Genomic DNA, 15,190 nt, shown 5'->3' with positions numbered 1-15,190 from the left:
GTTAACGATATACAATTATTATGTTAGAGCTTACCTATTTAGGAGTTCCTGCCCGCTTCGCAGATCATTCGTCACCGGTTGAGCACTTTTTGTTTTATTACACGGGTAGTTTAAACGACTGATAAGCGTTATCTAAATGATAAGCAAATGATAAGAAAAATGATGAAATGAACCTCCTTGCCACTTCCGTTTGGTATCATGTTTTTTTTTCTATCTTGGGACCTACAGCTTCCTCTGCCGACCTTCTTGGCGGAGTGGTTGTTACGTGCGCTACGACGCCAGTAGTCCCAGGTTCGAATCCCCGCCTGGGTATGCCTGTTCTTTGCGTGTAGTCCCGTTTCGTCTAATCCTATTTCACCTAATGGACTGGCTAAGTCGTGCGTCACATCCGGTTAGTTGCCTAGGCAATCGCCATGCTAGTTTCCAATCAACTGACAAGCTAAGTTGATAGGGTGTGCAGTGCGTAGGAATAAACAAAAAAAAAAAAAACGATGGTTATGTGTTTTGTACCAGACTCTAAACATTACAGTGACAGAGATTCGTGTAATTTCTTTCGTTTCCCTACGAACGAAGTTGAGAAGAAGAAATGGGCGAAGGTGATAAGGTAAGTGCAAAGCAAATTTGTGCACATGCATAGAAAAAAGTTATCCATAATGGATAGTATTATTATTATCCCGATGTAGAAATAAAATTAAAGACATGTTCATAGCTTTTTTTTTCGTTCCGAACTTCGGTATAAAATATCTGTAATGGTTTCCTGGAACGCTTCATTAAAAGAAAGTGTGTTCTGGCATGTAAATCAGAATAAAAAATATCGCTCGTTTGTAAGTGCAGGATAAACTTCATTTTTAGTTTGTAGTAGAGTATTTCAATGTTATTCACTTTCATATGTGATGCTTTTCTTTATTTACGCAAAATTTATTTATGTCATTTTTTGACCTGGCACCATTTTAGGCGAAATGGAATATCCCCTGTCGCCAAATCCCGTTGTGTCTAAACTGGTTGAGAGGGAAATATTCCAAGCGAGGGAAATTTAACGGTCTCTCAACAGGGAAAAACGTGCTCTGTTTTGTTACGTCAATTCTTCTCTAGCTCTCCTAGACGCCACACACCTGATCTAGCGATCGGTCCAGCCAATAGAAAAGGACAGTTTACGTTAGGTTAGGTTAGGTTGAACGCCTCCGGCAACTGGGAGTCGCCGATGGCGTAGTGTTAACGTCGTCAAGGGGTCCCGGGTTCGATACCCAGCGAGGTACATGAACCTGTTCGTAATTAGCATTGGCACATGTTCCGAATTGTTTGGTGTTTACGTTGAACACTGCCATAATTTCCCTCACTTGCATTATTTCCCTTCCAACCGGTTTAGACAAAATGGGATTAGGCGAAACGGGATATCCCATTTCGCCTAAAATGGCGGACAACTGTCAGATCTTTCCAAAACTGTGGTGTGTATTTCGAATAAACGACATTTTCATCTTAATACAATTACAAAAACTGAAATATTATATTACCTTCTGTTACTTGAACTTCCTTTGTAATTACACTATATCGCAAGCCGTTAATCATAAATATTTCCTCATTGACCGCCAAACCCCCCATCCTCGCACAATTTTCCTCTTCTTACTATTTGCCTCACGAGATCGAAACACATAAACGCTATATTCTGTGGCTCAAACCTGTGGCGAGCAAGGTTGAAGTTCGCTCAGCGTTCAAGTGAGCAGCGCTCGCCGAGTAATGCTTATTTGGCCGTCAAGTAGCTGAGCGATCACGTTGCTCGCTGCGAAGATACTTGACGCGCTCCTGATCTCGCGATTAGCCAAAAGTGGCAGAAAAGATAAGTAAAATAAGCCAAATCAACCAACCGATTTTCTGAGTCTTTTTTACTAATTTTTGAAGGGACTCAGTTCCAGACTTGAGACTGGTCAGAGCCTTGTGGTGGTTTAAAAGTTGCAGTTCAAATTGAAACATGTCACTGTTAATCGTACATCATTAAAGTCGTCGGCGAAGTATGTACAATTTAATTTTAAAAGTGTGACTGCAATGAGCTTCTTCATCAATTAATAATACACTTATTAACTTTGCTTAGTGAATTGTGAAAACATATTACAACATTGAGGAATATTACCACTGTCCTCATACTTGTTAGCTATAAAGGGGTTCCGGGTTCGATACCTGGTGGCGGTTCGTATCTCACTTTAAACTCTAGGTCCAGTCCCAATTAGCCTATCTGTGAATAAAAGTGGAGTTAACACAAAAACTGAAACTCATTATTGTGAAAGCTATCTTCTCGTCCAATAAAACATATTTCTTCTTCCACTTTACACTTTTCCAGGTTAATTTCCAACCCGTTACCCCTTGAGTACAAGGTGACGACTTTACTTCTACGCCATCGGGGAGACATGACGGAATTGGATGGGATACATTCATAGCAGGCACGTATATAGAAATGTGTTTCGGGGGGGAGGGTCCGAACCAAGTGTCTCAAAATAATAATAATGATAATAATAATAATGTTTAAATTTAAAATAATATAATTATATTAAATTAATTAAAATAGTATTAAAATATTCAAATTTATTAATATATTTTTATTACATGAATAGGTAAAAGGACGGTATAGAATAGTTATTAGAATAATTATATAATAGCAAGTATTCATTATCTAGCTTACGTGTAGTTAAGGTCAGCAAAATTTGTAAAAAAAATAAGAAACTGCCCTAGCAAGGAATGTAATGTCAATTAGAAAAGAATGGAATATTTATTGAATATAGAAAAAGGATGTTAAATACAGTTGACGAAAAGTGAAGTTCCTGATAATATTTTTTGAATGTTGCGTTGTTAGTAGTAATAAATCTTGCATAAATCATCTACTGTTAATTTTTTGTACTTAGTAAATCTTGGGGGGGCGGACCACCTGGACCCCACCTAAATACGTCGTTGATTCATAGGTGTTTTAACTACAAGGGCTTACCACTTCAATATTAATAGGTGATGTGGACCAAATTGCACTTTGGTGGCTGCCTGGAATAGTTTGATACTGTAAAAAGTAAAGAGCTCCCCTGTGCTTTGCACCATGCCATGAAGGCGTATAGGGGGTGTGGAGTTAGGGCACCACACTTTCTTGATCACGGCCGAAGGTGGGGGTGATGTGATCAGCACCACGCCCCTGGCCGCATTTACCCCCCAGAGTTTCCTCCAGGTACCCACTTTATACGACGCTGTGTGGGCGCCGGAGCCGCTTGAACAGGTGGAAAAAATTCCGGTTCTCCCCCGCCGGGGATCGAACCCGGGTCTCTCGCATGGTGGTCAGACACCCTAACGACTGTAGATAAGGAATATCGTTGCATATATACTAAAATGACAAACAAAAAAATGTTTATTTCCGCAATCCCCCCCCCCCCCTCTTCTCACAGGCTACCTCGGTATTCACGAGTTCCCTTTTTTCGCCCCTTCATGCGTATAGCAATCGCTTCCAGTAAGTTTGAAGTTTCCACGTTAGATGTCTCTGAACACATTCTAGTGAAAGCTGCCATCTAGTGAGCGAAGTAGAACCTGATGTATAACATAAAAGCGTTGCATTCCAACGTTATAGCGAGGAACTGCATAATATAATTTAATTCTCTATATTCTCTACACAGAATATATTTAGATTATCATGATTGATTTTAAGCCTCTTTAGCATTGTTAACGTATCTCACTCCAAACACACAAAACAGAAATTATACTTATTTCAACATACGTACCCAGATTATAACTAGGTAACGTATTTTATGGTGCAGGACCTTTCCAAAAATATAGCAGTTTTCATACCGATCGTTTTGAGACATGTATTTTAGGACATGAAATGAAGTAAAATTAACACACTTTGTTGCACCTTTTCATGAGATTAGCACATTTATCCCTTTTTATCCCCCTCTAATGCTTAAACACCCCTTTCCTTCCATTTCTTTCATGTTTTGTTAAAAAATTGGACAGAAAAATAAGTGATTTTCACTCTTCTTGAGCAGCTACATCAAATCCTAGAGTTTCATTTTGTAGAGCAGAACGAGAGTTATAAAATGGTATATAATAATCATTGCCGCCCCAATAGTTCCCAAGATACTGTAGCAAAACCCGCGAGAGAAAACACAAACTTCAACAAAACCCATTCTGCAGAACCACAGTTCTCTATGCGGTCCGCGCGCATTATATACAGAAGGCGCAGAAAAAGAGAGCATTCAATAAAGGCATTTTATCAGCACCTTTATTTGCACCTTTTTGAAAACATTTTCAGAACTTTTCTTTCCCCTTTTCTCGCCCATAATTTTGCACCTTAAAATCCTTTCCCTACCTATAGCATACTTCCAAACTACATACGTTGAATAATCAAAATATACTTGAAGACCCAGGGGGGAAAAACGATGAATGTCGATTTTTCGCCCATTTCCAGATCGCAGCGCCATCTGATAGCTCAGATGCTGTACTATAAGAATGTGAACGGCCTTGGGGGGAGGGGGGAGGGGGGGCGGTGAGAAGTGCCTGAAAAACGCATTCAAGCATACGGGGCAAGGGGGAAAAACGATGAAAGTCCGAGCGTCGGGAGAAGAAAGATGAGTGTTTTCTGTTACATGTTACGGTCAGAAAAGGTATGTATAAATTTTTTATTAGCTAATTTTAAATAACTCATAGTTATAAATTAAACCAAACAAATATAAGTTAGACGAAGTATATTAACACTAATACCCAAGTAGTCAGAGTACATATATTTTTTTTATAAACAAAACAGGATACCCCAAAAATAATATCCAATACTAATAATCAAGTAATCAGTAGTTTTTCATATCTAAGGAACTGCCTTGGCACCATTCTCATACAAGACTAACCACCTGGAAGTAGAGTTGTTTGAAGCATAAGTTAAATACACTCAACCAATCAACAGGGGGGTCACGTGACCCTGAGAATAGAATATTCCCAAGCTAGATATTCAAGAATGTTAATCATCATAATACGAGGATTTTAGCATGATTAGACAATTTGCTACACCTATGAATTAGCTAAATCCACCAGAAGATATGAAAATATAGCTTAATTTTAGCCCAAATAGGCTATGGTATCAAACGGACTTGTCCGAAGAACATATAAACTTATTCTACTACTGTTCCAACTCGTGTAGCCCATACGTCTGTTGAGACAGTGATTTCCGGAAACGTATAGGCTATATTTGACTAACAAATAATATAAATATATATTGCAACTAGCGCTAAAATCGAAACCGATTATAATGAACTAATTCTCTAGCCTTCTTAAATCCGAAGGTTGACTGCAGCAACACACAGGGACATCGGAACTTATTTTGGAGTGGGGGGGGGGGCAGGTTTTCCAAATCCATCAACCAGTTTTTACTAACTAACTAACTAACTCCCTAGCCTTCTTAAACCCGAAGGTTCATGGCTGCAGCAAGTTCTCGAGCAAGTTCTATATACTCTTTTCCATCCCTACCGATTTCCCTTAGGTCCATCTCAACGTTGTCCCTCCATCTTCTTCTTGGCCTTCCTACAGGTCTCTTACCATCAGGTTTCCCAACAAGAATTCTGTAAACTCCTCTTTCCTCTCCCATTCGTGCCACATGGCCGGCCCACCTAAGTCTTCTTGATTTAATTATTCTAATAATATCTGGACATGAATACAAATTATGTAGTTCTAAATTATGTAACCTTACCTGTCTCCTCATCCCTTTTAGGTCCATATATTTTCCTAAGGATCTTATTTTCAAATACTCTCAATTTATGTTCCTCTTTCAATGTAAGGGACTAAGTTTCACATCAATATAATACTACAGGCAAAATTACTGTTTTGTATATTTTAACTTTTAGTTTCTTAGATATTAAACGAGAAGATGAAAGTTTATGAAGAGAGAAGTAACATGCATTTCCTGAATTAAGCCTACTTTTTATTTCCTCTTTAATATCATTTTCATTTGTTAATATTACTCCTAAGTATTTGAATTTGGAAACTGGTTCAAACGAGTTATTATCAATAATTAGATTTTGATTATTACCTAACACTTGGTTTCGGCCTGTAAGCATATATTTAGTTTTCTCTTTGTTAACTTCCAAACCTATCTCTTTAGCAGTTTTGAAAAATATTTTAGCATTATTCTTAATTGTATTCACATCATCCCCCAGTAAGTCTACATCATCTGCATATGCTAACAACTGAGTCACACCATTTAATTTTAGTCTTTCTTTAGTTTCTTTTACCTTCCTAACAGCATATTCTAAGGCAAAATTAAAGAGCAATGGAGATAATGCATCTCCTTGTTTTAACCCATCATGAATTGTAAATTTGTCAGACATATTAATAGTTTTTACATCTTCCGCAATATATATATATAATTATAATTAAAGAGCTTGTTATATTGTATTGTTATATTTATATATTTATTACATAAATAAATATATTGTTACTGAATATATGTATATCCATAGTGGCGAAGCCTCATAAGAGATAAGAGGAGGACCAGAGGCCTCTATTGTGGACTATTTTATTTCTTATAATTTCATTAAACGGCGCTTAATACAAGAAAACTAACATATTATGTCTTACGATAATTACAGCAAATTCCCATCCCTGCCTGGTACTAGATCTTCGCATGCAGTGAGGCATGCTTGGTATGGAGGCTTTCCTTTAATGATTAGTAACACGTTACTTTTAAAAGTACACGTGAAAACGTATTGAGAAAATCCATGTTTCTGAAACTTTCTGATCGATGTGTTGCAAAGAAAGTTGCCCGTGTTCTCATTTACCATTTCATCATTTTATAAGTCGTAGTATAATTTTAACACAAACGTCGCCTACTAAATAAGAATTACATTAATGAAGAGTTAAAAAGAAATAATTTAATGATAGATTTAGTTTATTTTACTTCACTTTTCTGCCATTTTTGGCTAATCGCGAAGGCAGTCGATGAGATTGAGGCACTATATTTTTCATATTTTAACTTATAAAACATTTCTGCTTCTAAAACGGCGTACAAAAATGATTCTCACCTTTTACTGTTATTTTCAAATCTCAGACTGCTATTCAGAGATTGATAATAAGATATGAAACTATCAGTAATTTGAGAGCATATGCTAGGATAAAGTTTTGCAATCAAAAATTTCAAATATAATGCATGGTTGAAGAGGGCTGAGGTGTCATATATGGGGCTAGTCTCCTCGCTACGCCAACTGCTTGCAATTGAATGAAATCAGTCTGAACTTTACATGTCTTTTCAGATGTTTCAGATTTGAGAGAAGAACCTAAGACTGAAGGCGAGAGGGGTGATCGCCCACCCCCTCTCCGAGAGGTCTAAAATATCGATCACGCCTCGACCTTGCCACCTAAAACTAAACAATTACTCCTCCCTACGTAAAAATAAATCACCCGTGAGCATAAGAATAAATAGTGTTACTTCTCTCTGAGGTCTAAAAGTAAGCCATCAGTCCTGAACATGATGTGTAAAACAACAGTAAACTTTAAAAAATGTAAATGGCCAAGAAACAAAAAAATGTAAGGAGAAGAGCAAAACTTACCAGTATTTTGATTCTACATCAGGCGGCTCAGTGCGGTGATCTTCCCACGCGACCTTGCATTCTGCAAATAATTTACATGCACGTATATATGAACAGTTGTATCGCTTGGGACGGAAGGAAATCCAAACTCATCACTACAATTTTCAGAGTAGATGCCGAAACACACCTTCTGCGGTTATACTTTTCTAAACAATAACTGTGTCGTCTGACCAACTCTAAATTTGGAAAGGGAAGGGGAGATTAGCGTAGACGAATTTCCAAAAACTTACAAGGTGCACCTTTCCTCATGGCCGATGACCTTTTTGACAGCAAGGGGTCATTGAAGAAAGCTCGTGTTCGGAAAGAGCACCGGAAGATTTAAAGTTAAGCTGTCCCCGGTGTATTATTATATGAGAGTGCAATTGTAGGTACAATACATGGCAGTTTTCAAAGCAAAACAGGAAACAGAAGCAGCGAATTCCTACGGGGATACTTGATTTGCAGAGACCTGACTGCGATGTCACGTGCTTCTTGCTGTTAACGAAAACTTGAGTGCACGTTTACAAATCTAGTGGATTTTTTCCCAAATATTCGGGGAGCAAAAAGTCAATGTTGCCCCTCCTCTGTGATTTATTCACAACAGGCAATACTAATAGCACCTGTGACTAGAGGCGGAACAACCAAGGTAGGAACTTTTATTTCTTGGCCATTTCGATTTATTAATAATTTACTGTTCATTTTAAACGTCATGTTCAGGGCTGATGGCTTAGTTTTAGACCTCAGAAAGAGGTAACACCATTTATTCTTATGTTCACGTGTGATTAGTGATTATTTTTTTTATACTCGTACATATGGCACCGTGCCATGAAGGCACATTTAGGGTATGTGAGGGCAGTGACGGATTAAGGTGGGCGCAATTGATGCTGCAGAATTAGGACCATTCCTGAAATAGGCCCAGATGAAAACAGACGAGAATTTTCCGAAATCTGAACAGTTTTCTTTTGCTATATTAACCCGAAAATAAATCTTACAATAAAATTTGAAGCCCTAATTTCGAACGCCTAGACACAGCGTTACTTATTATACAGTTACTATTATTCGGAGTCCGGGCATCCGTATAATATAGTTGTAGGGCTAGATGGAAAAGAATAGATTTAAGATTAAGCTGCTCTCTGCCCCCTTCCTATCGAGGTACGCTGGGTTTATAGTTTCACATCGACCGCACCTCTACGTACAAAACCTGGTAGATACAAGTGAAAACTGGAAACCGAAGCGGCGAATTCCTAAGGAGATAATTCTACCTTACACTTGATTTGCGGAGACGTGGATGCGACTCTTATCTGCACGCATTTCTTGCTGGTAGCGAAAGCTGAATCCACCTTTATTTAACTGGTGCAAAAATATTTTTTTCAAAACGAAACATAAATGGGGAAAAAATATAGTCTAATTTTTAGCACGCGACGGGGGGGGGGGGCAAAAAAAGGATCTTGCCCCCCCCCCCGATGATGAGTGGAGGACGAGTCCCTCCCCCCTGCCCCCCGGTTCCGACGTCCCTGGCAACACAAGCCTTCCATCTGTCCCTGTGCCGGGCAAAACCAATCCAATCTTTTCCATCCTTACCGATTTCCTTTAGGTTCATCTCAACGTTATATCTCCACCTTTGTCTTGGTCTTCCTACAGGTTTCTTGCCAGGTCCCATCAAGAATACCGACTGTGCACAATTAATATTTCCTTATCTACGAGGAGCTACGTAGTTTGCGATCTCAGGACCTTCCTTTGTCAACGATCGCCATGACGTCTGCAAACTTTGAAAATCTTGTAGCATGCAGCCACCGTACAAGAAAAATGGAATTCATGATCACCCGTTTCTACTCCATCCAATGCAATAATAATACCATCCGGTTTTTCTTGTTAATTCGTTTGCTAGTGCTTTCAGTTCTGTGTAAAAATGGTCTTCTTGTACTGCACAAATAATAATTAAAATGCTTCTATTAATTTTGTATTATCTTTCTTTGTCGTTTCAGTTAAAAGTTGCTGTGGTTCCACATCAGGGTGCTAGATGGAGGTAAGTGCGCATTTTAGATAAAAACATTTCAATATTAATGTCTGACATTCCGGTCCTCACATTTTTCGTTCGGTTAGGCCAGTGGTTCCCAAACTTTTCGTTTCACGATGCATATAGTGTTTCAAGATTTTTCGTTGCGCTCTAAACACTGGATTAGGCTCGAGGACTCTGGTCATAGGCGTAGCTACGGGGTGTGCCGGGTGTACCTAGGCACACCCTAATGGGTTGCTTTATCAAAGAGAATTAAAGATATTTCAATAAGAGAGAAAATAAGCAGCAGTTTGTAAGAAGTTGAAAATGTCATTACTTGGTACAAACGTGTGCATTATCGCTGATGAAACGAGTGTCTATAGATTTTCGATTTTTATATGTCATTGAAGAAAGAAGATATTTACTGCATTCTACTCTGTACTGCAGCGCTTTTCTTCTATACCTGTCACAAGCTGCACGTGTGAGAGAGCTTTCTCCAAGCTTACCCAAGTTAAAACTAAATTAAGAGCAACTCAGAAGCAGGATAGATTGGAAGCCCTGCTCTTGCTATATGTGGAACAGGAAAAAGCTTTGTATATTGATGTAAATGAAGTTATTGATGAGTTTAAGAACATTGTACCTTTTGGCAGACGTCTCTTGTTATAGATGACGTGTATTTTGATGTACTTGTTTGTAACATTTATGAACATTTTGAGTGTGTGTAATTTCTATGCAATTTGATTTTTTCTACTACATATATTCAGAAATTTTCAACACTGTCATTTAGTGGATTTATATTCCTTTACAAACATCGGTGCAGTTAAAGAGCCAAGTGATTGTGTTGTAAAATATGCTATTAAAAAGGTACAAGACCTCATTTTTTTTTCTTTGTGCACACCCAAATATAAAGTTCTAGCTACGCCTATGACTCTGGTTAGGTGACCATTGTTTCTAACATTCTCTCTCTCTCGTTCTTTCTTTTTACTTTCCTTTTGTGCTTTTTTTTCTTCTTACTCAGTCTTCCTGTTCTCCCATTTCTCTCTCTTTCTCGTTTTGCTTATTTCTTTCTATATCCCGATCCCTCTCTCTGCATTTCTCTCTGTCGTTCTCGCTTTCTTTATTTATTTCTACTTTTTTTGCGCTTTTTCTTTTATCTTACTCTTTCTATCCCCTCCTCTCTCTCTCCTTTTTCTTTCTGCCTCTCTTTATGTATGTACTCTCTCTCTGTCTCTCAGTGTTTATCCACTCTTATTTTTTCTCTCTCCTTTATCTTATCTCTTTCCTTCTATCCATTCCCTCCATTTCTCAATCCCTTACTTTATTTTCATTTCTTCTCTTTTCGTTTCTTCCTCTTTATCTGTATACTGTTAAGGAACATTTTTATTTGTAGACGAGCAGTTGCGGTTTGACGAACAGTTGTTCTTGAAACGCATAATTTGTAAAATTTCCTCCATCAGGTTCTGAACATAAATCACTGTCATCAATATCGCGACATTCGCCCAAATCTTCACAATGCTTGGTTAATTATTCTTGAGTCATACCCCGTAGTCCTGCACCTTCTACTCATTGTATATGTATCTTACATATCTTATCTTATTATCTTACAATTATTTTTAATATTTTTAATATTGTATTTGCCGATGAGGATAAATACTTTATTTTTATTCTATATAGGCGCACGGGCCCCTGATGCGCGGGACCTCGGGCGAGTGCCCGAGTTGCCACCCTCTATGGCCAGCTCTGGTAAGTTCTAAGGAAGAGTGTCGTACTGATAGAAAGCAATCATGGTTCTCGAGGACTCCTTGTTTCCAACTTTGCATATTATGATCAAGATGTATATTAGCCTTGTCCTGGCTGATACTTTTTGTCCCTATTTATCCCGTAAATTTATTAAACCCACCACTGGTACCCACCGTGACAACTGAGTAGCACACAAAGTGGGCCATCCTTCGATTTAGGAACTTAGTCGTGCTTGGGCCAATTTCAACACGAAAACCGGAGTCAGACCAAATTTACCCAACCCTCTCCTTCCGCTTCCCTCCTCCAACCCGTTTTGCACCGCTGGCACAGTATGGTCTCCACCCTAGCCAATATTCCGTAATATCTTATAGAATGGAGGAGGCATGGCAGCCTCCTATACATACGACCCTATATTCAAACCCGACGACCATAGGCCCACCTCCTGGGATACCCTCCGGTGAACGGACACAGGATCACGTTACATGTTAGGAAAACTGACACCACCTGCCATACACCCTGTCCCCGACCATTCCACGTCCAGCCCGCCCTCCTACTTAGGCCAGCATTTACTCAGTCATTCTGTACCATTATTAAATAAGTTACTGACCATCCTTTCCCGCCCAATAAAATATAATTAATTGCCCTGCGTATGTGCCATGAAGAAGGAAAGCGTTCACGATATCTTTAAAGCTGGAACTCAAACATATTCCAAACAAAGGACCGTAACTATATGCCACACTAACTTCTGCAGGGAACATTATAAAACAATTGAAAATATTGTTCAAATGAACATTAGAAACATGTGCAACCTAATAGGAACAACTGGATAGCAGACACTTCAAGGAAAACTGAATAATATTTTCCCATTAGTCACCAGAAATTATCAGTACCAGATCGCAAGTTAAGAATTAGCAAAAATATTTAACTTTATTGCTATACCTGGAAAAGTGTACGATACTTTTCCTTCTCGTTTAAACCCGCTTAACTGAATAATCTTGGTTTAATGGATATCCAGTGCAGTGTCAGTAATGAGTTTTATTGATATGTATGTAATGTTATTAGCGCCATTTTGTGTATGAAGTGAAGTGTCACATAACCATGGTAATAACTAGGCTTATAGAGTAAACGGAAAACGTGACAATGAATGATATTTTCGAATTTTCAATACCAATTGTTACCTTCACTTGTTTTTTTATATTTAGTTACTCTTTTTGACTATTACTATACATACCAGAAAAGAATTAATAATTTAGCTTCTAATCTAAAACACGAGGAATCATACAGACTAATATGAAAATTCCACATTTCTCCTTTTTCCAGTTTGTAGTTATTTTATGTAGCCAAAAGTTTTCCTTGTATGTCTCAATACTTTACTATGGACCTACATAAAACCTGTGTCTGTGCTTAATATTCCAAGCGGTCACCGACGCCATATTTACTCCTCATTCTAACCATAACACAGTAAGGTGACGACATGAATGCGCATGCGCTAACAAAAAATAAAAGATTGCATTCCGTTTTTGTAAATTATCTAGCAGATTGTTAAAGGTTAACGGTAGAATATTGTAAATTGTATGGTGACTTCTGACAGTTTAACCCTAACTAAAGTTAATATAATAATATCCCGTACGTATTCAATTACATATACCGATCAATGAGAAACATGGGACGGCGAAATAAATAGAATGCGGTGTATTCAATATATGCTCCATAACCTACAGTATTATCATTTCAAACGTCTTACCTTCCGCTGGATTTCTTTACATTATCTGTAATAGAACAACAACAACTGTCTCCGAAAATGTCCCTATTTTTCAAAAACCCATACTTTTTTAAAAAATAAAAATAAAAAGAATTCTGAAAACTTATATAACTACCTCCTGGTGCTAATTACAAGTATCAGAACTTCCTAACTTGTCCTGCGCGAATTTTAATTCTGTTTATTTTCAGAATTTTCAACATCAGCGTGATATCCGAAATTCGGGACTATTTTGAAAGAGTCGTTGTTCAAACTCTAAACTTCTAGCGAATCGTTGTGCTTTCTCCTGTCTCGTTTGCCGAGCTCTCCTAATTGATTTTGCAAAAACCCATTATTTAAGTAGAATGAAGTACAACAAAGCAAAACCAAAATCGCGGAAAGGCGATTATTACAATAATGCCGTTCTTTGTTATGAGCATATTTTTTTTTGTTTATAAAGTGAAAATGTTATTAAATGTCAAGTACCCATAGCAAACAGCGTAAGCAAACAGCTAACGTAACAACCAGTTACAATGTGTTTTGTAATGCATAATGATTCCTTTGTTTCTACATTTTTAATAAACAAAGGAATCAATATGGCAACCTGAATATGATTGTTACATTTGAAATAGAGTTTGTATTTTCAGTGACGCAGAAACCTTTCCGATTTGAGAGCGTACACAGTTCACTTTAAAAATCTGATGTCCGTCGAATTTTTGAGACATGCGAAATTTCTATCCTTACAGTAGCAAAATACGATGCAAATTTGGAAATTACCATTGCTCTTGACACTGTTGTAATTATAGCACCAATTGAAACTAGAGCATCTTTATCTTCTCATAGGCGTGCGCAATTGGCCCACCCCCTAATCACGGACGTTGGCAGAATTTTTCCACGAAGGGACAAGAAAAGTATTTTTCCATGGGGCATGTTACCCCGATAATAGTGGTGCCCCCCTCAAAAAACACCACTTGAATTTGAAATTATCGCATTCCTGCGTCCCCCCATTACATAATAATCTATGTAAATTACTATGACTGAAATCAAATTATACGTGTGAATTTTAAGTTAACATTCGTTTTATGAGGGGGAGGTGTGGCCATCCTTGCCCCTTTCCACACGTTCCTAGAGTGCTGCATTGGACCACTCTCGCTCCCTCAAATTTGTTCCAGTCTCTCACTCTCGAGCGTACTATACTCTCGATCGGGCAAACTCGAATTGCACACAAAACCTGGCCAGAGATGAATGTTGATAAGGGTTCACTAATCTCCGAGCACGAATTGCGCACAGAACAGAAAAAAGAGCACAATCATGGTGCCCTCCGAGCCCTCAGATCCCTGAGCAACAGCATCAAGAGAAAAGGTGGTGAGATTGATGAAAGACCTTCTAAGTTAATACACAGAGAGTTACAGGAACAGCGGAACATTGTGGAAACCTTAACACAAAAGGACATGAAGCTCGTCAGGAACAACATCAAATATGTTCTGTTGAAAGAAAGTACATCCTAAATTACCGAAAACTTCAGATGAAGTTCTGTTGACGCTCGATGAAATAGAAGTGAAGACCATTCGTGACGAGAACTTTTCGTTAGCACAGTTTAGGAATAATAATATTGATGGTTTGAGTTTGGTTTGATTTGGTGTTTTAAGTCCACTTTATGCACAGTAAGGCTAATCGAAACTGGACCTACAGTTTAAAGTGGGATCCGAACCACTTGTGCCTCCACCGGGTATCGAGCCCGGGACCCCTTGATTACAAGGCAATGACGCTACCACTGCGCCATGGGGGAGGCCCCCTATTGATGGTTTGAGTTTTGTGAAATGGGTATCTTACAAGGTATATTGTTAACTAGAAGTGATTGGTTTAATCATATTAAATTTGTTAATGTCTATATTAAAACGTAATTGTTAAGTACATGTAACTAGTTTGGATGTCTATATTCAAATGTAATTTGGTGTATGATTACTGACAAATTTGCCCAATCTGAAATAACATTCTTATTAATATTCTAAGTTCATTAATTGTTACATGCTTTGAATTTGTTCCACTTCTGTTCATTTGTTCCATATCTGTATGTATTTCTAGGAAACTTCCGCTTGGCGCGCAGTTCGTGCTCGGTGGAAGGGGGCGATCTTCGGTCCGGTG

At 38.2% G+C, this 15,190-nt stretch overlaps 2 protein-coding genes across 3 annotated transcripts in view; one reads left to right on the top strand and one right to left on the bottom strand.

Annotated features, from left to right (window-relative positions):
- LOC145985286 (uncharacterized) overlaps window positions 1–72 on the bottom strand; it is a 111,406-nt gene extending 111,334 nt beyond the window's left edge. Inside the window, exon 1 of the mRNA XM_083119114.1 lies at window positions 35–72. The gene's annotated coding sequence lies outside the window, so the exon portion shown is untranslated. The remainder of the gene's footprint in view (window positions 1–34) is intronic.
- The window catches only part of LOC145985285 (E3 ubiquitin-protein ligase SIAH1B-like), a 125,417-nt gene that overhangs the window by 21,350 nt on the left and 88,877 nt on the right, over window positions 1–15,190 (top strand). The window contains exons 1-2 of one of the 2 annotated variants that reach the window (XM_083119112.1): window positions 562–604; window positions 9,557–9,597. The gene's annotated coding sequence lies outside the window, so the exon portion shown is untranslated. Of the gene's footprint in view, window positions 1–561; window positions 605–9,556; window positions 9,598–15,190 lie in introns of those variants that run through there. The other variant, XM_083119111.1, reaches the window with a different exon arrangement.

Source organism: Lepisma saccharinum, chromosome 3, assembly GCF_977018435.1.
Source record: "Lepisma saccharinum chromosome 3, izLepSacc3.1, whole genome shotgun sequence".
NCBI lineage: Eukaryota > Metazoa > Arthropoda > Insecta > Zygentoma > Lepismatidae > Lepisma > Lepisma saccharinum.
The sequence above is the reverse complement of the archived record's forward strand: the minus strand, read 5'-3'. Positions and strand labels throughout refer to the sequence as shown.